The sequence below is a fragment of the Notolepis coatsorum genome (assembly GCF_963971535.1).
Source record: "Notolepis coatsorum genome assembly, chromosome: 9".
In the NCBI taxonomy this organism is placed as follows: Eukaryota; Metazoa; Chordata; class Actinopteri; order Aulopiformes; family Paralepididae; genus Notolepis; species Notolepis coatsorum.
In genome coordinates this window covers 50,397,094-50,412,093 of record NC_140173.1, presented here as the reverse complement: position 1 = coordinate 50,412,093, position 15,000 = coordinate 50,397,094, and positions in this window count along the sequence as shown.

Genomic DNA, 15,000 nt, shown 5'->3' with positions numbered 1-15,000 from the left:
TGACCTTAATGTTGCTAGCTTTCGGAGCCTAGTTATTATAGCTGGAGCTGCGCGTGGGCATAAATGAGACCCGCTATAGGATTTTCAAAATAAGACTGTTGTCATTCTATATTTTTAAAGAACATTGCCAGGTATCTCGCGGAACCCCAGGCAGCTCTCCGCGGAACCCCTGTGTGCCGCGGAACCCCTGTTGAGAACCGCTGCTTTAGATTACACAGATTAACACTATCAGTGCCTACCTTGTTTACCTTTTTACCCCGTTGAATGCCATCATCCACTTCAATGTTAGCGTTAAAAACGCCTAATCTATGTTTTAAATTATGTGTCTAATCTCCCCGTCGCTTATCAATGACTTGTATGCAGTCAACATTGTCGAAACGAATTGTTTTTTTATCGGTTCATTTTCGTTTTATAGCATTTTGAAAAGCCCTCGTTTTCAAGGAAAATATAAAGATTCCGTGATAAAAGACATTTACTGGAATATTCTAGAATACACAAAAACGTAATTTTTTGGCCTATTTATGAATCGTTTTCAAATAAACGCTAGATTATCGATAGTATATGTGTACGTATGCACGCTATAGAGGCGATCTGAAAAAACGATTCTCTTATTTCCTCATCAGCGATCACAGCCAAACAGCCACATCACACATACGCTGAAATCTCCGTGAAAACAGGTCTGATTATCCTAAGACTGGCAAAATAGATTCCTTACCTGAGATCAGATGTTATCCAAAAAGATTATTCCAATTCCTGATCGCCATTCCAAATATCGATCACGCTTATTGATTGATTATTGGCTGCTGTAAATATATATTCCAGGCTGATTTCCGTCTCGCGATCAGATCCTTCTTGATCAGACGTCTCGCCAGCACAATGGAGCCAGTTGGCTCCACCTCTACAGATCTACAGATCCCAGGTCAGTCTAATCGACTGACCTGCAGTTACACAGGGATAGACGATAGGGGGCGCTTTTTCCCCATCTGAGCTCCTGGAGGAGCTGCTGTACCAACGGGAGACTCGGTTGATGAAATATGAATTCAGATCGCTAATAAAAAAATATAACGATAATTGTCATCGTCTGCACTCAATGGGGGGGGGGGCTAATAAAACGAGTTATGACGTCCCTGGCACTCAAAGTGTTAATCAGGGAATCAGGTAGATGTTATCAGGGAATTCCCATAGGGCTCCTAAATTGCAGCAGGACCCTGTATACACAGGCAAAAATTATGACAGAGTACTAGGGCCAAGTATTTCATTTATTTGTTTACACTTTTTACATGGAACCAGAACAAGAAGTCCAGGGGTCGAGGGGAGGACGGACCTTCGCGGCTCAGGTCAGAGAGAGAGAGAGAGATTGGAGAAAGCTGGATCAGGGGGGTTGAGGGGAACCTCAGGTCACCGGAGGTTGTTCTGGGAGGTTGTTCTCGGAAGGGGAAGCAGCTCCTCGTTCTTTGCCAACTGTACGCTGAGTCTGCACAGGTCGACACCCTGTCATGGTTAATGGTGCTGTCGGGGATGTCTGGTACACAAACTCTGTTATAAACCCACGATAAAACGATAAACCCCTGAGAAAACAGGTAGTTTATCAAGAAAATAACAGCCTCCTCCGCATGACATAAAGTGTGCTTTTGACCTTGATGGCTTTTAAACAGGAATTGTGTGTTTCCCAACTTTTTTTTTTTTTTTTATCTCTGAGGGAAACCCCTGCCAGAACAATGGTCATAATGCAACGCCGGATGCCGTAGATTGATGTAATTATTCCACAAAAGATATTTGAGACAGACAGACAGACAGACAGACAGACAGACAGACAGACAGACAGACAGACAGACAGACAGTCATGAAGCACAGAGGATGTCTTGTGTCATATGGCTATACCGTATATGTCCGTCCCAATAGTGGCCGCAGTATTGCCATTGCATAGTGTCTGCATGTATGTCGGTCTGTGGTATGTTCTGATGTCTGTCTGCCCATGGAAACCTACTGAGATCATAGAATGATGAAGAGGCAGAGTTCTTTCTGTCTCCCAGGGGAGACGTGGCCTCAAGAGACTCCTTTGTCCATCCCTCCCTTCTCCCTTTCTATGACAACCAGTTGATTTATACCAGGCCTTAAGAGTAAGTGCGGGGGGCCACAGGCTGGCTCTCTCTCTCTCTCTCTCTCTCTCTCTCTCTCTCTCTCTCTCTCTCTCCCTCTCTCTCTCTCTCTCGCTTTCTCTCTCTCTCTCTCTCTCTCTCTCTCTCTCTCTCTCTCTCTCTCTCTCTCTCTCTCTCTCTCTCTCTCTCTCTCTCTCTCTCTCTCTCTCTCTCTTCTCTCTCTCTCTCTCTCTCTCTCCCTCCCTCTCCCTCTCTCTCTCAAGGCTTTGAGTGGTTGATTTACTCCAGGGCAGGATCAGACGGTGTTGAGCCCAGGCGGAGCCCCCTGTCACGGGGCAGGAGCTTTGGACCAGGCCTCCCCCTCCTCTGTCCTGGGAGTCGTAAATTAGCCGTAGCTTTGTTAGCCACACACCGCACCGCTCCTCCCACCCCTCTGCCGCACTTGCCCTTAATCCCCACAGACCTGACCTCCGCTGTCCACACTCCGTGTGATAAGAAGCATGCCCTGCCTCGCACACCACACAGCCCCTGAAGGAAGCAGACAGGGTCTGGGGCCGCGTGGAGCACGAAAACAGGAAGAGCTGACTAGCTGCCCATCTGTGTACCCCCCCACCCCCCCACGGACCCGACACAGGACAAAAACGGCATCACGTTTCACCGGCGCGCTGCCCGCTATTGTGTCGGCCTGCTGCTGGTGATGCGGACAGAAGATCGTTAAAGGCCGTTCAGAGGCTTCGGAGCGGTCTGGTTTCCACCTGAGATTACTTTACTTTCACTTTCAAGGAAGTCCTACCTTTGTTGAACTTTCGATTTTAACGATTTCAGTTTAAAGTCTTCCACATGACATGTGCTCGCCATTAGTCAAGACTTTAAACTGAAATGTAGGCGCTTTACAGAGAGATATAGAGTAAATCTTTCGACTAATTAATGAATCAATCAAGTTACAGCAAATCATCGGCAGGACATTCAACATTAGTCCAACAGCACGAGTACAACAACACGCATTTATCTCTCCGCACCAAACAGTAAATCAATCTACACCTACAGTATAATAGCTGCAACAGCTGTCGCGGCTGCCTCTATAACATAGCAGCAGAGAACCGACTCACCTCTCATTTAGCCCTAGTTGCACTTTTGTTGCATCCCCAGTTATCCCATTAGTTCCCCCAAACTTAGGTCTGTTATGTTAAGCTAATAAATCTGCTAAGAAGCATATATTTGATTTTGATTTGATTTTAAATCTTTATTTCGAACATGTAAATAAATACAAACAAAATAAATAGCTAAACAAAATCAAAACATAACTCAAACTAAATAAATAACTAAACAAAAGCAAAACATAACTCAATTTACATGTTCGAAAAGGAGTAGGAAGAAGTATACACTTATTTAATCCTACCCCTTTTCCACTACTCAAATGAGTGTACTAATTTAAAACATTTCAAAACAAATATATATGCAAAACAAAAACTATATATGTAAAACATGAACGAAATTAAATAAAAATGTAAACACCCGTGAATATCAAGTGCCTTCCTCATCCATGTACCTCGTGAACATAATTTCCTTATAAATCAGTTTGAATTGTCTCATATTTGGACATTGTTTTAGCACCACATTTAGACTGTTCCACAGTTTCACTCCACATATTGAGATGCAGTGTCTTCTCCTGGTAGTGCGTACGCTAAGAACTTTTAAATTGAGTTCTCCCCTCAGATTATAACCCCCCTCTCTATCAAAGAACAGTTCTTGAATGTTTCCTGTGTTCATTACCTTTTGCTTTATACATTAATTGTGCCGTTTTAAATTCTACAAGATCATTTAACTTGAATGTTTTTGACTTATATTATTTATTATTATTTTATTTCATTGGGTTTTTAACCCTAGTTGCACCTTTGTTGTACTTTTTTGGGTTTATTTCATGTTTTTAACACTTTGAGTGCCAGGGACGCCATAACTCGTTTTATTAGCCCCCCCCACTGAGTGCCGATGACGACAAATATCGTTTTATTGTTTTATTAGCGATCTGAAATCATATTTCATCAACCAAGTCTCCCGTTGGTACAGCAGCCCCTACAGGAGCTCAAAATGGAAAAAAGCGCCCCCTATCGTCTATCCCTGTGTAACTGCAGGTCAGTCGCTTAGACTGACCTGGGATCTGTAGATATGTAGGGGCGGAGCCAGCTGGTTCCTTGTGCTGGTAAGAAGTCTGATCAACATGGAAGTCATCGCGGGACGGGAATCAGCCTGGAATATATATTTACAGCAGCCAATACTCAATCAATAAGCGTGATTGATATTTGGAATGGCGATCAGGAATTGGAATGATCTTTTTGGAGAACATCTGATCTGAGGTAAGGAATCTATTTTACCAGTCTTGGGATAATCAGAGTTGTATTCGCTGAGATCTCAGCGTATGCCCTATGTGTGATGTGTCTGTGTGTGCGCGATCGCTGATGAGGAAATAAGAGAATCGGTTTTTCAGATTGCCTCTATAGCGTGCATACGTACACATATACTATCGATAATCTAGCGTTTATTTGAAAACGATTCATAAATCGGCCGAAAAATGACAATGTTTTTGTGTATTCTAGAATATTCCAGTAAATGTCTTTTATCATGGAATCTTTATATTTTCCTTGAAAACGAGGGCTTTTCAAAATGCTATAAAACGAAAATTAACCGATAAAAAAACAATCCGCTTCGACAATGTTGACTGGAAAACGAGTCATTGATAAGCGACGGGCAGATTAGACACATAGCCATAATTTAAAACATAGATTAGGCATTTTTAATGCTAACATTGAAGTGGGTCGCGGCATTCAAGGAGGTTCCGGGGCACTGAGCTCCGGCACGGAAAGTGTTAACAGTGCATTAAAGATTGTGTATCACTTCAAAAAAATTCAAAATAAATCATAGTGGTTAAATAGTGGGGGTGCGCGGCGCGCGGACTGTTGGAGGATACTGTGATCGCAGCCTGTAGCCTGTAGGCCTTGTGTATGTATGTATGTGACAAATAAACCTCTTGAATCCTGTCATATATTCAATCAGTTTCAGTAACTACAGAACACATAATACTAGACAACTCACTTGTTGAGGTCCGGCCGTCTGGACGGTCTGGGCTTCCACGGCACGGTCACCGGGCGTTGTAATACTAATAATAGTCCCCACCGGAGCAGCACCAAGCAGGTGTAATTGTAACGGCGTCGCCTGTATGATCCCGCGGCCCGCCTCCTGCTGCTCTGTCAGCTTCACTGTCTTCGTGAAACCAAAATTGGTTAGGCTTACTTGTTTTCGTTTAGACATTATGCATTCCTGAGTGACCTTATTTACTGGCTGTCAAAACGATCACTGTGTCAACAAGTCAGGTTACAAAGTGGGTCAAGTTTGATTTGTACCGTGCGTGCGTGCAGGCTGCAGCGCCGCCGCGCTCCGAATGGTAATTGCAAGAATAGCATGCATGTTGCCATATTACGTGTGAATTAGTGCGCAAATTATTAATCATACATCCAAAATAGCATACGTTTATTATTATACACGGTGATGATACAGAAAAATTAGAAATGCATGGCAAAAGTAGCATTTATTTTCAGTAATTTAGAGACCCCCAGGGGAGCTTTAGAGACCCCCAGGGGAGCTGATGTCTGATCTAGGGGAGCTATAGCGGACCGAGCTCCCCCCGTGGATCGCACCCTGAGAGAACCGACTTGCCTATCATAACCATCACAACCATCAGCCGACGAGGAAAAACTAGCAGGAAATCATGGAGCACGGGCCGATCATTCATACGGTCTTTATCGGGCCAAATCAGAGATGCTGGCCTCTCCCGAGGCTCCATTTGTAAACCCATGGCCTCGGAAGCATTTCCAGCTGGACTGAAGGGACCGAGTGTGCGGGAAGATATAGCTCTGCACATTCTTGTAAAACAAGAGGGATCGATGAAGTGGCGCTGGGGGTACAAACCACGATCTGCCGAGTATCAAATCCCATTTCTTTCCCAGTCTAATGAAGGACTTGCCCGGTGCGATAACGAACGCACTCTATCAGTTGATCATACGCAGGCCTCTCTCTTCCCGTGGGGCGGTGTCCTCGAGTCTTTAAGTGTAAACTTGGCTTGGGTATACTGTACATCGGGGGTCCTGTTTCGAGTGGTTCATGTGGCCCATCGACGAATAAGATAGCGCATACGTTATCGGATTCCCCTGCTGTGTTAGCCAAGTCTGTGTAGGACCAGGGGGGGGGGGGGGGGGCTGACCCTATTTGTTGCGCCGTTAAAAGCAACTAAACATCTCCTGTCCGGAGGACCTGAGCCCTGCAGATTTACAGAATACCGACTGAGGACAAATCCAGATGAATGAGGAGGTTCCCTGGGAACGGCTATGAGGACCTGGCCCTCTGAAAATAGATGGAGTGCCTCGTCTGAGAGCCAAGAGTCTTATTAGTTATCGCGTGACCTGATCTGACATCAGCTCTGGGACACTCGGGACCAGGAAGTGAATCTTGTCAGTAAGGAAAAGCACCACATCTCTGAATTTGTACAGTTCAGTGGGGAGCAGAGACAGAGGGGAGGGGGATTTGACGGGTGCCAAAACAGCATACAGTATTTATCTTAGAAAAAGATGTGTTCATTGCTCAATATTTAAAAATGCAGATCATCATCATCATCATCATCATCATCATCATCATCATCATCATCATCATCATCATCATCATCAACCTTTATTTATTCTCAAAAATACAATTGAGGTCACCCTCATTTTCAATGTCATCGAGACTTTACAGACATTTCAATATTCTCAATATTAATAACTATCTATATAGTACTCTTCAGACATGGACCGCAGTCCAGAGTACACCACAGAAATTAAAATGCTCAGTTCGCTGTCGCTTGCGGTAGGTCAGGATAGTCTGATTGAAACGAATACATTTTCAATCATTTTCGCAATCACGCTCGCTCGCGTCGCTCCCTGTCAGGAACCGGGACCGGGACCGGGAAAATGTATTCGTTTCAATCAGACTATCCTGACCTACCGCGAGCGACAGCGAACTGAGCAGCGATGTCGCTCCCCCCTCAAATATTTGCTCGCTGTGTCTCTAGTTGAGCGATTACGCGGCCGAGTCCCGCCCCTAAACACTTTTTATTGGTCGAGAATTGCAGGCTGCTTTGCCCCTGTGCTTCCAGGTAAATACACACACACAGACACACTCGGACAAGCGCCGCGTCATATCAGGACAGTGTCGCGCGCGATTTCGTCTCCAGTTCGCTCGCTCGCTGCCTGTCAGGAACCGGTGTAACACTGCATAATCCAAAGTGAGATGTATTGTCACGCAGGAAACCAGTTTGTGTAAGGAGGCGTTCCTCCAGAGGAACGTTTAGATGATAAAAACGGTTTCCTCCGTCTGTCTTGTCCTCTCGCTCTCCGTTACCCCCCTTCCTCTGCCTCATCCTCTGTGCTGACCACTCACACCTTAATGGCAATAAAGTGTGAAACCATGGGAAATATTGTTCTCTATGGCTGCTAACCACGTTCACTGTATCCCCCCTCCCTCACCTTGTTATACCCACAGCCCTCCGTCCTTCTGCAGGAAGGATCCTGACTATTTCCACTCCAGTTTAACCCATTCACTGCCACACTACAGAAGGTTAACCCTTTACTATCACACTACCGATGGTTACCGTCGGTAGTGTGATAGTAAAGGGTTAACCTTCTGTAGTGTGGCAGTGAAAGGGTTAACATGCTGTTGTGTGGCAGTGAAATGGTTAACCTTCTGTGTATTGTCGCAGTGAAAGGGTTAACAGTTTGGTAGTGTGGTATGGAAAGGGTTAAAAAGAAAGAAAATTATAAATAAATAACAATCTCCATCTTAACACATTGAGCGCCAGCCATTACCCTTATCCTTGTAGCTAGAGCACCAGGTTTCCATAGCCTACTTTCACTGTGTGTCACTATGTTTGGAGAGCTATATCTATATTCTATATTATAGCTATAGAGACAATACTATGGTCATTTGACAGTGACTTTCTTCCGTCGAACATGTAAAAAAGAGATAATTTTTCATTTATACGTTTGCGCGTTATCACGTGGTGAATATTGTATAGTTTACGAGTGATCCGGGATAATTCCTGAAAAGCTGAGCTATAGAGCGCTACGTGAATTCTGCTATTAGCGTTGGCGTTTCTTGCCTGGACACGCTACTATTTCCAAATCAAATGTATATAATAGGTAGGCCTATTATGTTTCATCATGAATGCATGAAAGGGGGGGAGGGGGGTAGTTTTTTGATGCTTTGATAGCCAGTAACGGCATTAGTTTTGAACACCACACACGCTGATCAGCTGGATCGATATGAAAACATTGTAGGATTAAGGTGAAATTGATGTCATATAGTCCTTACCTTTGATCGGGGTTATTCCAAAAAGAATATTCCAATTGTCTGATCGCGATTTCCAGTATTGTCCATCTGGTCCCGGACTTAATTTGGCACAACTTATGGATCGAGTGTGCTAGATGCGTTTCGAAGTGGTCTGATGAAGCGGTTTACTTGGCTCCGTCTAAATTATGCACCCGGAGGGTTTTAAATGTAACACAGGGTGAGATATAAGGTTTCAAAGGGTGGGCGATACTGCCACCTAGCAGGATGCGGCCGGTATTGCACTTTGGCGATCTCAGAATGATTCCCTATGCCTATGGGAACACCGAGGGCCGTGAATGAATAAAAATATCTAATAAAAGAAAAAACGACCAAAACCAGAGAAATCTCGGGTCTGGTGCCCAACGCATGGCGAGTTAACCCGGGATATCTCGGGTCTGGTGCTGAATGTGTTAATGAGTTATTAATTTAAATAGTATTTTCTCGATTCAAAAGTATTGTCATCGTACAGCAAGTACAGTACAACAAAAGGTAGTTGGCATTTAACCAGAGTGTGAGGTAACAGTAAAGTGCATAACAATATACAGACAGGTGTGTAATATACAGTAATATACAGTGTAACAAGTGGCCACCTAAAGCTAGAGTCGTGCAAGCTTAAAGGTAGAATCTGAAACAGCGACCTATAGACAAAAGAGACCCTCTTGGTATTGCACTTTGTTTCCATTTTGTTGTTTTGATGTAATACAAAATAATAATAATAATAATAATAATAATAATAATAATAATAATAATAATAATAATAATAATAATAATAATAATAATAATAATAATAATAATAATAATTGTATTATAATAATTATAATAATAATTAAGAATATGTTCCTTTATTGATCCCCTTGGGGCAATTCAGGTGTCATAGTAGCATGGGGGAGGGGAGGTACAGGTATGGGCAGGGTAATAGGAAGACAATACATATATAGATAATCAAATTTTTATTTTTGAATATATTTGAATAATATAAAATATGAATAAAAGTAAACAGTAGGCAAAAAGGTACAGATGAGGGTCTGTATACTAATCGGTCACAATACACACTGTGCTAGAGTCCGTACAGGGCAAGTGTTAGGATAGGGGTTGGCGGAGCCCAATTGCAGAACACAGGAGGAGAGAGAATGGAGCGTTTTAGGTTGGATTTAATGGTTACCCTCCAAGCAGACAGATTTACAAATCAAGAATGTGCGACAGGTACAAGAGTGTTCATTTAGATGAGGAATGGTGCGTTCCATGTGCCGCACGGGGCGTCCAGGTGAGCGGAGTACCGGAGCAGTGGTCCTGGGGCACAGAGAGAACAGGATTAGGACAAGGTAATTCAACAAGGCTTGAGTAGCAAGGCTAGGGTTAGTTGTCGGTCGTACCTAGGAAGTTAGGTTAACACTCCGTCGAGGGTAGAGCAGGATCCGTGAGCTGAAGTACCATCTCGCTGACGAGGGAATCCCTCTCAGCCGTGTCGATTAGCCCACTGGCAGCAGCGTGGGAATCCGGGGATCGGATGCTGCCCATATAAGGGTGTGAGTGGATGAGGGGTGAGGAAGGCTTCCGCCGTGATGGTGTGGAAGGAGGAGTGGTGAGGAAGGCTCTCGCCGTGATTATAACAGTTTAGTAGTTCTCCAGCTGCTGGTAGCAGTCCATGCCCACGGTTGTGGAGCCTGAAGGCTACCGAAGGACTGGCCGAGGCAGTTAGTGGTGTGTCTGGGGGGTATGAATCTGTGGCTGTATGTGCTCCCCATCTTGGCTAGCTCCTCATAGAGGGGGTGGGTTCTCCAAAATAGTGTCCAGTTTCTTTCTCATCCTCTCTGCCACCACCTCTAGTTTGACCAGCTCGACTCCCACCACAGAGCTAGCCTTCCTCACCAGCTTGTTCAGCTTGTTGGTGTCCCAGCATACAATGGCAAAAAAGAGGATGCTGGCTATTACAGACTGGTAAAGGACTGCAGCAGTCTATAGGGAGCTGTAGTCTGATGTCACTTTAGTTTCCTGCACGGTCCACCCGTATAGGGATTTATCATTGGGAAAATGTATTATCGGCTATTGTAATAATTCCGCCTCATGAACATTGGCAAGCTTTCCATTTTTGCACAAAATGTGTTCCCTTCTATCACTAACATTATTGTTTAAGCATTTTTGGTTGAAATACAATTATACATAATTATTTTACGATTAATTGCGATAATTAATTATTGTTTCATGTTGAGCTATAGATTGTGGATGAATACACACAGAAAGGTACACCATGCCAATGTTCATGCTTTATTTGTTTTAAACGAGACGATTTAGAAATGTGTCCATTGGAAATACATTGCAATTTCAAGCGAGGTGGACCGTCCGGAAACAACAATGACGTAACCACTACACCTCCATATTGCAACACATTGAAGGACAAAATAATTTGCTAATTAGAATTGTGTTACTGCAGGTACAGGTACAGAGTAGCACCGGGGGGCATGGCAGATTTAACCCATGTGCATCGATTACCTCAATGCACAATAGGTGCACAGCCACACCTGCTCCTAGGGTCTAATTAGCTTGACCCCGCGCAGGTGTGGCTGCTCAGGATCAGCCATCCCCACGCTGTGATGAGAATTCTCACCTGCCCACTGAGACCTGAATGAAAGAAATGAAACCCATTGAACAATTAACAGACCGGCGGTACTCACCCACCAGGCTGTCCACAAGCACATGGATGAGCATTTCTCCAGATGAAGCTACTCGCGCTATTGAGTGATTGCCGTACTGTGGCTCTTGAACTAAAAGTGTCCGAACACGGCAGCTGTTTCATTGCAAACCGTGAGATACGTCCTCACTTCACTGTACGGTACATCCGAGACCTACTATTTATAGTGTAATAATTCAACTGGCTTGTTTGTAAGTAAACATTGCTAATTTTCCTCTTTCGAGATTTATGAGGTGTCTAACATGTTTTCTGTGTTTAACTGTGGTCTCCATGGGATCCTTCATCACCGCGCCGTGGAACACTGAACTTCCTCACATCAGACCTCAGGGCTCGATGACCCATGACCCTTCGGCTTCTAGTCTATGTTTAGCAGCAAGTGCACAAGGTCATACAGTATTTATTGTCACTCTTTCAGCGCATGTTATTGCGTTTCCTGTCATACTGTCATAGTCCCATTGTATGAAAAGAATCTTGCCTTACATCATAATATCCTGAGGGCAACAGTGGCGCTGCTTAATGGATTCTTGTTTTCTTGTCCCGATGTACGAGATGAACTGTAGTCTGTTTAGAACGACAATGCAGGGGAAATCCAAGCTGCAGGATGTAGAGAAAGGGGAAATTAGTGGGGTACTACTATTCTCTACATCTCATAAACAAGCTGACACTCTGAGGTAAGTGGACATTATTACCTCTTACAATACCCTGCATAGGGAGGTGTAGTCTGACGCAGTGGCGGCCGGTGGGTATTCGCCACTAGGGGCGCTATACCAAATATTTTGTACAGTACAGTACAGTACCACGCAACACTCATGGCAAGACGTGAGCGATTCGACTCACGCTCACGGCAATGAATCGGCTCTTATGAACGAGTCGCTCAGCTGTTACTACAACAACACACAACCAGTCAAATAAAGTATAGTCTAGACTCTAATTCACAACTTGAAACACAATATATAAATAGAAAAGTTAGAAACAAAACTCGCCCGTCTACAAACACAGGCAGATCTCTCCCTCTCTCCTTCTCTCTCTCACACACAGCGCGACGTGGAATCGATTCGTTACACAATCAGACCTATTATATACCAAGAATAACTTCAGTATGAGTACAGGGCTGTACACATATTTTGCATATTGTTAAACGAGCCAAGGCTAGCTATTAAACTATCGATATGAATCGAAAATCTGGGACCCTGATGTAAACAAGACAAACGTCTTTCACTGGTCTGCATCCCCTTAACAATTGTGTGTATTGAGCCGTACTGTATTGTACCCATTCTGCAATCTGTTAATAAAGTTCTCATTCATTCATTCATTCAAACATAGACGATCTCTCTGTCTCTCGGATCAATCAAATCAAATAATTAACACATGTATGTTGTCATTTTAAACAACTCACCATTCATTCATTATGCATCAGCAGCATCAGAGAGCATTTTAGTAGTTACATTTTCAACAAGATTGCTGCTATTTAAACACTTCATGGAAACGGGGTAACGTTAACCTTATGTCGACTGTAGTATTGTATGACCTCGACATAACGTTTAAACGTTAACGTTACTCCGTTCCATGCACTAAGTGGCCAGCTAAGCTAACGGAGCTAACAGCTAGCAGTACAGCGTTATGCGGCATCAGTAGACAACGTATCATGTATTAAACTAGAGTTAAGATCGCTAATCTACCTTGTTGTTGGCTTGTTGATAAAGTATATCCACTCCATGGCATTGTCCATCCAGCCTGTGTTGATGTCCATCCATTGTCCATACATGTCCCTCCACACTGCCTCCATAATATAGCTTGTTGTTAGTTAGCCAAGAGCTGTGTCTTTGTCCATTTCCGCCTCGAACAGCCTGCAAACTACCTGGCGTTCTATCGCCATGCTCTAAGACAAACTCTAACCTTAACCAACTTTGAAAGAGTGCCTAAGCTCAGTGTAGTAACAGTTGCTGTTGTTGTTGACGAGTCGACTGAGTTGCATTCTCTCTCTAACCAACCCGAGAAATGCGGCAATGGAAAAAAACTGGCATCGCGTCGGCCAATCAGAGAGCGTCTCCGCGAAATGCGGCTATGGAAATTCTTCACGGAAGTTCACACGCTGCTGGCTAGACCGCTTCAAATCGCGCTCGGATTCCAACATAATAGTCATATTTCAACGCACAACGCCGTATGCACTGATTGGCTGTGACGGAGACAGCGATCAAACTGTGACGCGCATGCAGAGCGCTATCGCTTCTTGCCCGGGCGAGAAATACGAAAAAATAAAAAAAAACGTCACTTCCTGCCCATGAAACCGATGTTTTTTTAATTTAGATAATAACGTTATATTGTGCATTGGAAATACAAACATACTTAAAATGAGTAAATATTATTAATTTTAAACATGTTTATATTATTTATAGGGCTATAAAACACAAAAACGAAAAAGTTTTATTGTCTTGTTCTCTGATTTAACAGCAGCTGGCCAGCAGGTGGGTCGGCGCCCTAGCGCCCCTAGTGGTAGAGCCGCCACTGGTCTGACGTCACTGGTTGTTCCACCCGTATAGGGATTTATCATTGGGAAAATGGATTATTGGCTATTATGCCGCATGGAAATTGAAAAGCTTTCCATTTTTGGACAAAATAAGTTCCCTTCTTCACTAACATTATTGTTTAAACATTTTTGGTTGAAATAAAATTTCGCGGTTTTATTTATGATTAATTGCGAATATTTTCATGTTGAGCTATAGATTGTGGATGAATAAGCACAGAAAGGTACACCATGCCAATGTTAATGCTTTATTTGTTTTAAACGAGGCGATTTAGAAATGGGCAATGGGGAAATGCATTGTGTTGGACAGAGGGTGGAACACGAAAAACGGCAATGACGTAACCACTACACTTAAAGGATAACTCCACTATTTTGGGAAATTAGCTTATTTAACATCTTCCCTGGAGTTAGACAAGAAGATGCATACCTTTTTTGTCTCTGTGCATGCATTTTAGCTTTGGGAATAGATGCTCCGTTAGCATAGCTTAGCTTCATCACTGGAAGTGAGGCAGGACAGTAGCCTTACAGTGCCTTACAGTGTATTGCAAGGTCTGACATTGACCAAACTTGATATGCATGACCTTGGTGGGCTCTAGGTCAACTCCTGAAAAGGGGGTCAATGTCAGACTTTGCAATCAAATTGCCATAATTTCAGTGCGCCCCTAACTTTTGATTGCAAGGTCTGACATTGACCCCCTTTTCAGGAGTTGACCTAGAGCCCACCAAGGTCATGCATATCAAGTTTGGTCAATGTCAGACCTTGCAATACACTGTAAGGCACTGTAAGGCTACTGTCCTGCCTCACTTCCAGTGATGAAGCTAAGCTATGCTAACGGAGCATCTATTCCCAAAGCTAAAATGCACGCACAGAGACAAAAAAGGTATGCATCTTCTTGTCTAACTCCAGGGAAGATGTTAAATAAGCTAATTTCCCAAAATAGTGGAGTTATCCTTTAAAACAAAGCGGGGCTCGCAACTCATTAGTAGTTCCAAGGTGTTTAATTGACAAAAAGGCAGATGCAACGTTTCGACCCTTCTGGTCTTCTTTATGCTTCAGGCTCAGCACCAACAAACGGAGGATGTGCGTTATTTATTTTTTCTGTAACCACTACACTTCCCTATTGCCCTGAAGAAATTCACTTTGCGAAGTCAGCACAGAAGACAATGCAATCTCACACAACAGTGAGCAACACATTTACAACATGCCGTCGAGGTCCAGTCAGTATATTCGTGCTCACGGAGAGGCCAGTGTAGAACACAGTGTATTCAGAGGA